Source organism: Phaenicophaeus curvirostris, chromosome 5 (genome assembly GCF_032191515.1).
Source record: "Phaenicophaeus curvirostris isolate KB17595 chromosome 5, BPBGC_Pcur_1.0, whole genome shotgun sequence".
Classification (NCBI taxonomy): domain Eukaryota; kingdom Metazoa; phylum Chordata; class Aves; order Cuculiformes; family Cuculidae; genus Phaenicophaeus; species Phaenicophaeus curvirostris.
In genome coordinates this window covers 44,821,585-44,830,508 of record NC_091396.1, presented here as the reverse complement: position 1 = coordinate 44,830,508, position 8,924 = coordinate 44,821,585, and positions in this window count along the sequence as shown.

Here is an 8,924-nt window from a genome sequence, read left to right as displayed (position 1 = left end):
AATGACATCTTCTGCAGCATGCAAAAGGAGCTCTAATAGCACAGCATAAAGGAGATGCAGCTGTCAGAGGGCCAAACAGCAGGCCTATGGAAACAGCCCTCCAAGAGAGTTACTTAAGCAAGGCAAGGCCAGGAGGGCTCATTTAAATTCTTCTTCAAGAGTTCTCTCTTCTCCATTACCTAACATATGACCATCCACCTAAGATCTTTACGTGTCCATGGAGGCAGAGGGTGGAGATACTGGAGCTGAGGATTTGGGAAGGCATTTAGGACTGAGTCAAGGAGGGAAGAGAGCAGAGGAGCACTGCCACAACACCCCATCAGGGACGATAACCACTGTAAGACATACATGCCCAAACAGAAAGTCACTCATATGCAAAAGTCCAGCTCACTTGGGTATCTTTGCAGGACATAGGCTGTGAAACAGTCATTTCCTGAAGTGCCGGCAAGGAACAGGATTAATGCGATGACGCCTGCTAAGTCTTTGCTGTGCATAAAGTGAAAGGAAAGCTTAGAGAGAAAAGGACAAAGTATTCACAGTGTCTCTTATGGACCTCTGCAGCCAATCACAGACCTCCTCAGCAGCTCTGCTGTTGCACCCAAAGCTTAATGCACACTTAGTTTCTCAGGCAGAAAGGAAAGACTCAATGTCCACATGTATTTATACAGGGCTTGGACACTCTCTCCACAAAGTAGAGAAACTGTTTTTCTTTACCTCTTTCAGATGTTCTCCCTCATCTGATTTCAGGTGTCTGGGTATTTACAGATAACATTTGAGCAAGGGGATGCCAAGTCATGCGTCACTGTTTTCTCTAGGCTAAAGAAAAATCAGTGTATTGGCTCTTAAAATTTAACAAGACTCTTCCTTGTGATACCAATTAAAATTAGAAGAAGCCAAGGTACTTCTCCCCAGCCTAAATTTTGCCTGTCACAATTGCAGCTCTGGCCTTCTGATGGACCCCTTGGGGTCCCTGGGAGAAGGCAGGATGGCAGCTCCAGATGTAGCTGACAGATGATGCTCTTCCTGGCCATAGGCAAGAACTGTGAAATGGTGAGCTGCCAGGAGCAGCTTAAGGAGAGTATGTGTGCAAGGGAAACTGGGGGGTTACAGCATCAATACGGAGCATAGGGAAGCTGCTGGACATCGGAGATATCTCCTTTGTATCCTGACCAGAAGTGACAATGAAGCCTGGCCCATAGTCAAGCCTAATGGTAGAGAAAACAAACATTGTCTGAAAGAAATCCAGGCAGGACCACATCTCCTTTCCACTGAGATTAACAGGACACATATGCAGGTAACCAGGGCTGAGTTTGTTCCCTAAAACGTGCTTGAAGTCTGGTATAAAGAGTCTTTGATGGATGGAATGGACTGTTCTGCTCACAAACCACGTCCATCTCATCTAGGTTTAAAGCGGCTCCTGGGATGTCACTAGGTTTTAGAAAGACCAAAGTGGAATATGTGAGTGGATAGCACCATTCCTTAGGTGTGCTTGATGTAGTTGTGTTTGGCATAAGAAATAAAAGTGGCAGCAGTTTTGATTTTCACTGAAGAAGAAATTTGGGTTATTTTTGCACTATGATAAGGCTCAACAGAGGCAAAACTAGGGGAAATCACAGGGCAGAACAGCAGACCATATCAGCACAGAACCAGATCTTCTTGTTTCATTTATGCTAGATGCTGTGTCATACATCTTGGTCATCCCAGAGATACGGGGGAGGTACCTGACAGGCTTAGCTCCCTCAGGATCAAAGACTTGGGATAAGTGGAACAAGGCAGCCACGTATTGGTTGATGCAGTCTTCAGAGCAGAGACTAGTGAGTTCATGCTTTGGTCGCTATAAGACCAGCTGAACATCCCTGGACACTTTGAGGTTGAGAAAGAAGCTGTTCATCATCAACCTGCTGTAGCCTCTCTGGGGCCTTCAACCCAACCTCCATGGCAAGCACAGCATAAGGATGCCATGACAGGCTGTCAGGAGCACAAGACAAACTGGGTTGGTCTAAAAGACCATCCAACCAATTGTCCTGCCTCCAACAGGCAGACTGGGAGTAGTACAGGAATGGGATGAGCACCATTGTGGGCTTTAATGTGAAAGAGAGTGTATCCCACTTCTTCCAAGGCCAAACAAGCATTAGCTAAGCACAGCATGAAGCCAAAAAGAGCAGAAGTTACCTGCACTCAGTGTGCACTCATTTTCCTCACACTCTTTGACAGGATCTTTGTGCCTTGTACTGCAATCCTCTCCTGAGCATCTCTCAGCAGCATTTTTGTAGCTGCGTGGCTTTTTCCTCATAACTCCAATATCCTGAGATCAGAAGTCATCCACCTAACAGAAGGAAACCACAAGGCTGTACCTACAGTGGTGAATTTACCAGAGCACAAGTAAATTCACAACTGAACATGTGCAGCCTGCTGGCGGGATGCTGCTACCCACCAGCTAGTGCCTTCCCGGGCACTGCCTGGCTGCGGTGGAAGAGGTTTGGGATGTTTCAGCACAAACCATGCCCCACAGCTTGAGTTTGCTTGAATACACTTGCATAGGCATCACTGCAGAAGCCCATCAAAAGATACCAAAGGGAGCCCATTTCCAAGAGAAACTCAGAAACCAGTGGCATGCCCGCTGATGCTCAGTGCTCAGCCAGACCCACCAAGCCAGAGCCAGCACCTGGGCCCATAAATCCTCAGCCTAACCAGGATGCCAGAACTCAAGCATCCAGTTTAACACGAACCCAGGGAATTGTTCTCTGCTTCTGGCTGCCAGCATGCAGTACCGGCTCGGCCTCCCACGCAGCTGTGAGCCGCAGCGCGAGGCAGCCGGCAGCCCTCCTGCCACTCTACCCAGCCAAGCGGGGTGTGGGGTCCCCGCTAGACTCCCCCATCTTTGCAGGGATGCTGTGAGGCAGAGCGTACAAGGAGGAGGAGCAGGCTGCATCTCATGTCTCCTCTCCCTTTGTATGTACCTCCTGGTACGATTATTAAACACAAATTACAAAAGATGTGACCCAAACGATCTTTATTTCTTCTTTCACCGAGTGGTGCCTGCAGGGTCCTGATTCTGAATTCCGTTTCAATTACCGATGCCATTTTAACACAAAGCGGCTTCTGTCTGCAATTACCGGCACTGACGGCGGCACAGAGACAGCTCCGGTGGCAGAACACCAAAGCCTGGCATCTTCTGCCTGTTTAGAAACTTTCATTTGCCGTGATTAAAGGCAGAAGACGCGGGAGTTGTCTGTCTGCAGAAGTGCACTGTACGCTGCACGCACTCCTTCGTGGTACAGTCCCTGAGAAACCAGCCCTCAGCGCTCACCTCCACGAATCACTCAGAAGGACTTTAACTGATGTTCCAGGCGATATATGCAGACAAACTGACAGAGTTAACCCCATCATGCCTTAGCTTAGCAAGGAAACTCTTTGCTTTTACTGCTGATGAAGCCGAGCAGCCTAGACAACAGAGCGGATACGCTGGTACGGGCTGGAACGCAGGGTGATGCAAAACTAAGTGTTTTCATTTTACAATGGCAACATAAAGCACTAGTTAACAATTTACAAAATGCACTCTTCACTTGCAACTGAAATGCAGCCTTCTCTAAGCGTGAGGGTAGGAAATGCTGTATAAACTACTGGCACAAATTAACACAGGAAGAGGTGATGAGGAATCCCTGAGCCAAATGAAACTCGTAACAGAAGACTCGCACATCTGCTGGAGCTGGCAATTACCTAAGACAAGGGGAGTTGACATCTGAAATCTGTGGGACAGGGACCTAGCTTTGCATCTTGTTGCAAAACCAGCAGCTCCACCACACAGCATCCTCTGGTTCTCAAGCAAAATTCACAGTGACTGCAGTTTTGACAGCTAAAGTCAAACACAATGGGATTCAAAGAATACATTTCCTTGCAGCAGCTGCACGTCGCTCCCTGAGGCTGTATTGCAGAGCCCCTGCTCTGCCTCGAGCTGGGGCATAGCCAGCTGACCCACCAACAGCCACACACGTGCTCCCAGGGTCACCCACGCCCATGGCCCGGAAGGCAGAGTTTTTGATGCTTCTTTAGTACAAGTGCCTGTGCCACTTTGTCCTTCAGCTCATGCTTACTCTCCTCTTCCAGACCCTATCCTTCTATTCTGTCCAGCCTCCACCAATGACACCTGCTTTGTCCCTCTCACTCCTTTTTCCCACACTATCCATAATGTACCAACCATTTCTCCATGTGCTTTTAATGGCACTGCTCTCAGTGGAGTTTCTACAGACCCATGACAAAACTGACCACAGGTGCTGCCGGCTGGTAAGAGGTGTTGTTCACATTTATTTTGTTAACCAATCAGTCTCTGACACCAGATTGCTCTTTTTCCCCTTGCCTGTTCCTTGACATGTGGGTTTTGTTGGTTTTTTTTTTTTGTTCCTCAGCCAGTGGTTTATTTCTCTCTCCTGTATGTTTGTTCTAACACAAGCGCACAGCATCATGCCCATGTGAGCACTGCAGTGCGAGTACACAGCCAGGGCAGCCCCGGAAAGCGCCAGGCAAGGCAGAGATGCTGACTCCCAGGGAAGGTCATGCTGCAGCTCAGGTGGCTGATATGACTTGGCTCCATTCACATGGGCATGGGGAACACTAGCCATGGAAGCCCTGGCTCTCAGAGGTGATATGGTGCCGGGCTAGAGCTGCCAGCTCAGTTCTACCTCCTGGGACCAGAAGGACTCTTGGGAAGACACTGTTGCCCTTTCCCTTTAAAACCTTCCCAGAGCTTGCATGGATGGAAAAAGTCTGGAGAGTCTCCACAAAATAGCTGGTGGTTTGTAAGTCAGGAAGGTGCCTCGCACCCCCCTGTTGCACAACCTCTATTTTCCAGCTAGTCCCTGGGTCCCCTTGGGCTGCACAGCCCCAGCAGGGAGTGAAGTGGGGACATTAAATCTCACAACCCCAAGTGGCAGCACTGGAAATGTCTCTGCCCCAGTGTGTCTGGTGCCCAAAATCCCACTACTTTTCCCCATCCCACCCTGTGGTGGGGAGGCACATTTCACATGGACCTAACCAAGGCACCGTCCCTTGGAGCTGGCAGAGGGTGAGGAGGGGGCAATTTACAGCCATGGTTATTGAGTGGTGTGTGAGCCATTTGTCACGCTGAGCCCTGGCACCTTGTTCTACCTGTGTTGTGCGTGTTTTATTGGTGTCGAGCAGAGGGAGGCTGGAGCAGAGGGGAGTCTGGGAGGAAAGGCACTCAAGTGAAAAATGAACTGAGCCAAACAGGATTGAGAAAGAAAGAGAGAGAGGCATGCAGGGGAAGGGGGTGAAGGGGCCAGATTATAAAACAAAAGACAAATGTCCCCACTGGCAGCAGGGTTAGGGAAAGAGGGAGAGGGAAGAGACGAGGGGGGCAGAGGAGGAAAAAAGAAAGAGAGAATAAAGACACTGCCTTGTGGCCAGCACTATCCTAGTGGGATCGGGGATGCACACGTAGTCAGAAAAATAATTCTCAGTTTAACAAAGCAAGAAGAGGGGGGCAGGAGTGGAGGAAAGCTACAGATCCAAATGGAAAGTGCCCCAGGGTTTCCAATCTGCTGGGTTTAAAAAAAAATAAAATCATTTTGCCTCATTCCCCTCCTTCCCCCACCAGGGAGCCACCTCCTTCCCCGTCCCCCCTGCCACCACCACCAAAAGGAGTGGGACCGAAACGCGAGCAGAAGGTCTGTTTAGAATTTCACATCCCTTCCATCCTGCTCCCTCAGTGCTAAACTTTCAAGACAAAAATCATAAAACGAGGTGCTTTGTTGGTGAGGCAAATTCAGAGAACTTCCTGTTAGGAACAAGAAAGGGAAGAGAGAGACAGAGAGTGAGACAGAGAGATAGCTAGATGGAGGGCTGGCTTTGTGCTTGCAACAAGCCACTAAAGGTGCATTTTTAATTAAATTTATACAAAATGTGTCAGTTTTATCTCTATGTTTCAAACCTGACTCTTTTCTATCAAAGTAAAGTATTGATCTTCACTGCCCCGAAGCTACCTGACTGAATTAAACAGAATAAATAGAAGAAGGACTGAAAGGGCTTAGAAACAACTGCAGAGAGGCGAATGTTTAATGGCTCCACAGTCATTTGCTGCAATTAAAAAACAAAACCGTTTAGAGGGGCTGTTAACACCTTGAAGTCTGAAAATCCTCACTTCAAAAAAGCCCCAAAACAGCTTCCAGGCAAAACATTTTAATTGCCATAAATACTTCCAACCTTAGCCATCACTGGTGGATGTGCACGCTGTAAGATAGACAAACAGATCCCTCGGCCCAACAGGACAGAACTCACTCAGCTGGTGAGATACAGGTATGCTCTATAGGGCACAGAGACACCTCCAGTCAAAGAAAGGCAAGTATCCAGTGTGATCCAGATACACATTCACTTTATGTAAGCAAAAAACCATACTTGTCTCAGGAGTTAAGGATGGATGTTTTAGACCCACACATGTATTCCAGGTCTATTTGCCTAATATGATTATTATTCTCCAAGCCGGTCACACTCAATTCCATGTCTTGCAAGCCATAGGTATCTTACAAAGAGCTCACTGCATCTGTCTCACATCACAAGAAGCCATCACAGACTTGCACCACCACCAGTCCCACTCAATCAACAACTGTATTGGGCCCGGGGTACCCTGTGACAAGAACCTACAGCTCCTGAGCCACACAGGGCCCACAGCTATGTACAAGGCTCTTAACCACCATGTGATTTCAAAAGAAAACAAACCAGCAACACATTTGCTTGGTTAACCTTAAGGCAGTGTGGTATCGTGTGACTTACCAAAGCCCTTCTGAATGGCCTGTGCGTTACTTAGCATAGAGAATATTTCCCATTCCTACTCTGTGGTCGTCTTCTGCTGAGCTCAGAAGAGCTTGATTCTGGGGAATTCTGTATAGAGAGACAGCAGCAGGCTGAAGAGCCCTATCAGCTTCAGGCTTCCAGAGTTTGTGCTGGAAAATAGTTAGGCACATTGACAACTCATTCCATTCCCTGGGTATTTCTGGGACAAGAGGAGCAGGCTTATGGTAGGAAGCCATTTTTGCAGATGATGATTACGGTTTCCTACCTCAGTGAGGTCAATACCAGGTGGGCAGTGTGCTGTGCTGTTCCTGGGGAAGGTGTACAGAGACTATGAAGTTTTGCTTTGTATATTTAAAAATCTGAAAGGAGCTCTATAGCTTGAAACCAGCTTTTGGTTGTAAATCAAAAGAAAACAAATACACTGGTCTTGTGCACCTTTTCATTTAGTTGGTGAAGTAATGTGGCTGAGGCACTGGATGGACGCTCAGAGGGGCTGGATTCAGTTCCTAGATGCGCCAGAGCCTAACTGTGGGACCATGGAAAACTTGCATTACCAGCCCATGATTCTGGTCCCTGTGTTTGAAATCAAGAACATCCAGTCCCCTTTGCACAGGGACAGACAGGGTCTTAAGTCTTTGGCACCACGTGTTTGAAAGCCACGGAAGTGAGTAAGAATATCTCTATAGGGCACAGAGCAATGTAGAGGGACAGTATCAGAGATGGCTTTAAAAGAGCTAGCTCAGATCCCTGAAGAAGAGGAGGCACAGCACTTAGATGTGTAAATCCAGGCTCCTTCTCATCTCTCTGGGTTAGACGGAGTTTGCTATCTAGTCTGTCTTTGAGCTAGCTCAGGCACAGCTACAATGGCCTGAACTGTTATCACCCATTTATTTATCAGATTGATTCACCAAGCCATACAGCACATGTATACATACAGGCCACAGGGAGCCACAAGCTTAATTCTAGTTTAGCTTTGGAGCCCACAGTACTTAGAAGATTGCTTGACTTGGACCAAATTCTTTGGCAATTTCCCAAGGGATTTTTCTGGCTTTGCAGGTAGTTCTGCTGGCTGGGATCATGATCAAAGCAAGACTTCAGCCTATCACATGCAAGACCATCTTTTTCAGTTGATTCAAAATGTACGACGACACTAAAAAAGGTGTCCCTCATCATTTCAGGGACAAAAAACAAGCTCTGATCAGTTGTTAGTGTGTCGATTCAGGCAAGCCAACCCTGCATTTTCTCATCTTTCAAATATTTTGTTCAACATCAAGTAATTATGAAAAGAGCAGCAGAACATTTCACATGGAAGCAATGGCATGAATGTCATCATGCACAAATCCTGCCTGTGATTGTTACAGAATCACATGGTTTGAAAGGATCTGCTAAGCCATGTGCATGAGTTTGTACTGTGGCAGCTCCTTCTCCAGCATCTGAACTGCAGGTTAACATTCACCCCAGTCAGCTGAAATGCTCAAAAGCAACAGAAGCACAAGGACAGAAGCCAGCATGGCTTTGCTTCACAAGATTTCAGAGCTACTCTCTCAGTTGAGAATCAGGAAGTTCTGCCCTATACCCTTCCTGGGCCCGCAGCCTCTCAGGGGTGAAACAGCCTACAAATCTGAGCCAGTTGCCATATTCTGTAGCAGAGGGTACATACGCATTCAGTCAACGCTGCAACTTGTGCATCTGAAATGAATCGTTCAGGATCCAAAGAATATGCATTTTTAGTGCTAAGGTTGAATACTCCTGCTGCTTATGGCTAAGCTCCTGCTGCTGCACTTCAGAGCGTTTTGCTTTGTTACGGACCCCTGATTAACACTTTCTAAGCATTTCAGCCCACACTCCAGTCACTTTACAGATTGCAATGAATGCAGATTTGAGTTTATGGGTTCATAAAAGTGTGAATTAGCACAACAATTTTCCCGCAGCCTATTTGCACAGCCCTTCCTCGAGTGACCTGTCCTGTCAGACAACAGAAATATTTCAGCTCAAGTGAACTGCCTGGCGAGGCATTTTTAAGAGACTAGAACAAGATCTGTGGCCCCAGGAAGCAGCAGCCGTGGGAGCAACAAAGCAAGAGTGTCACTATAAAGCCCGAGCACTTGCATCTCCCG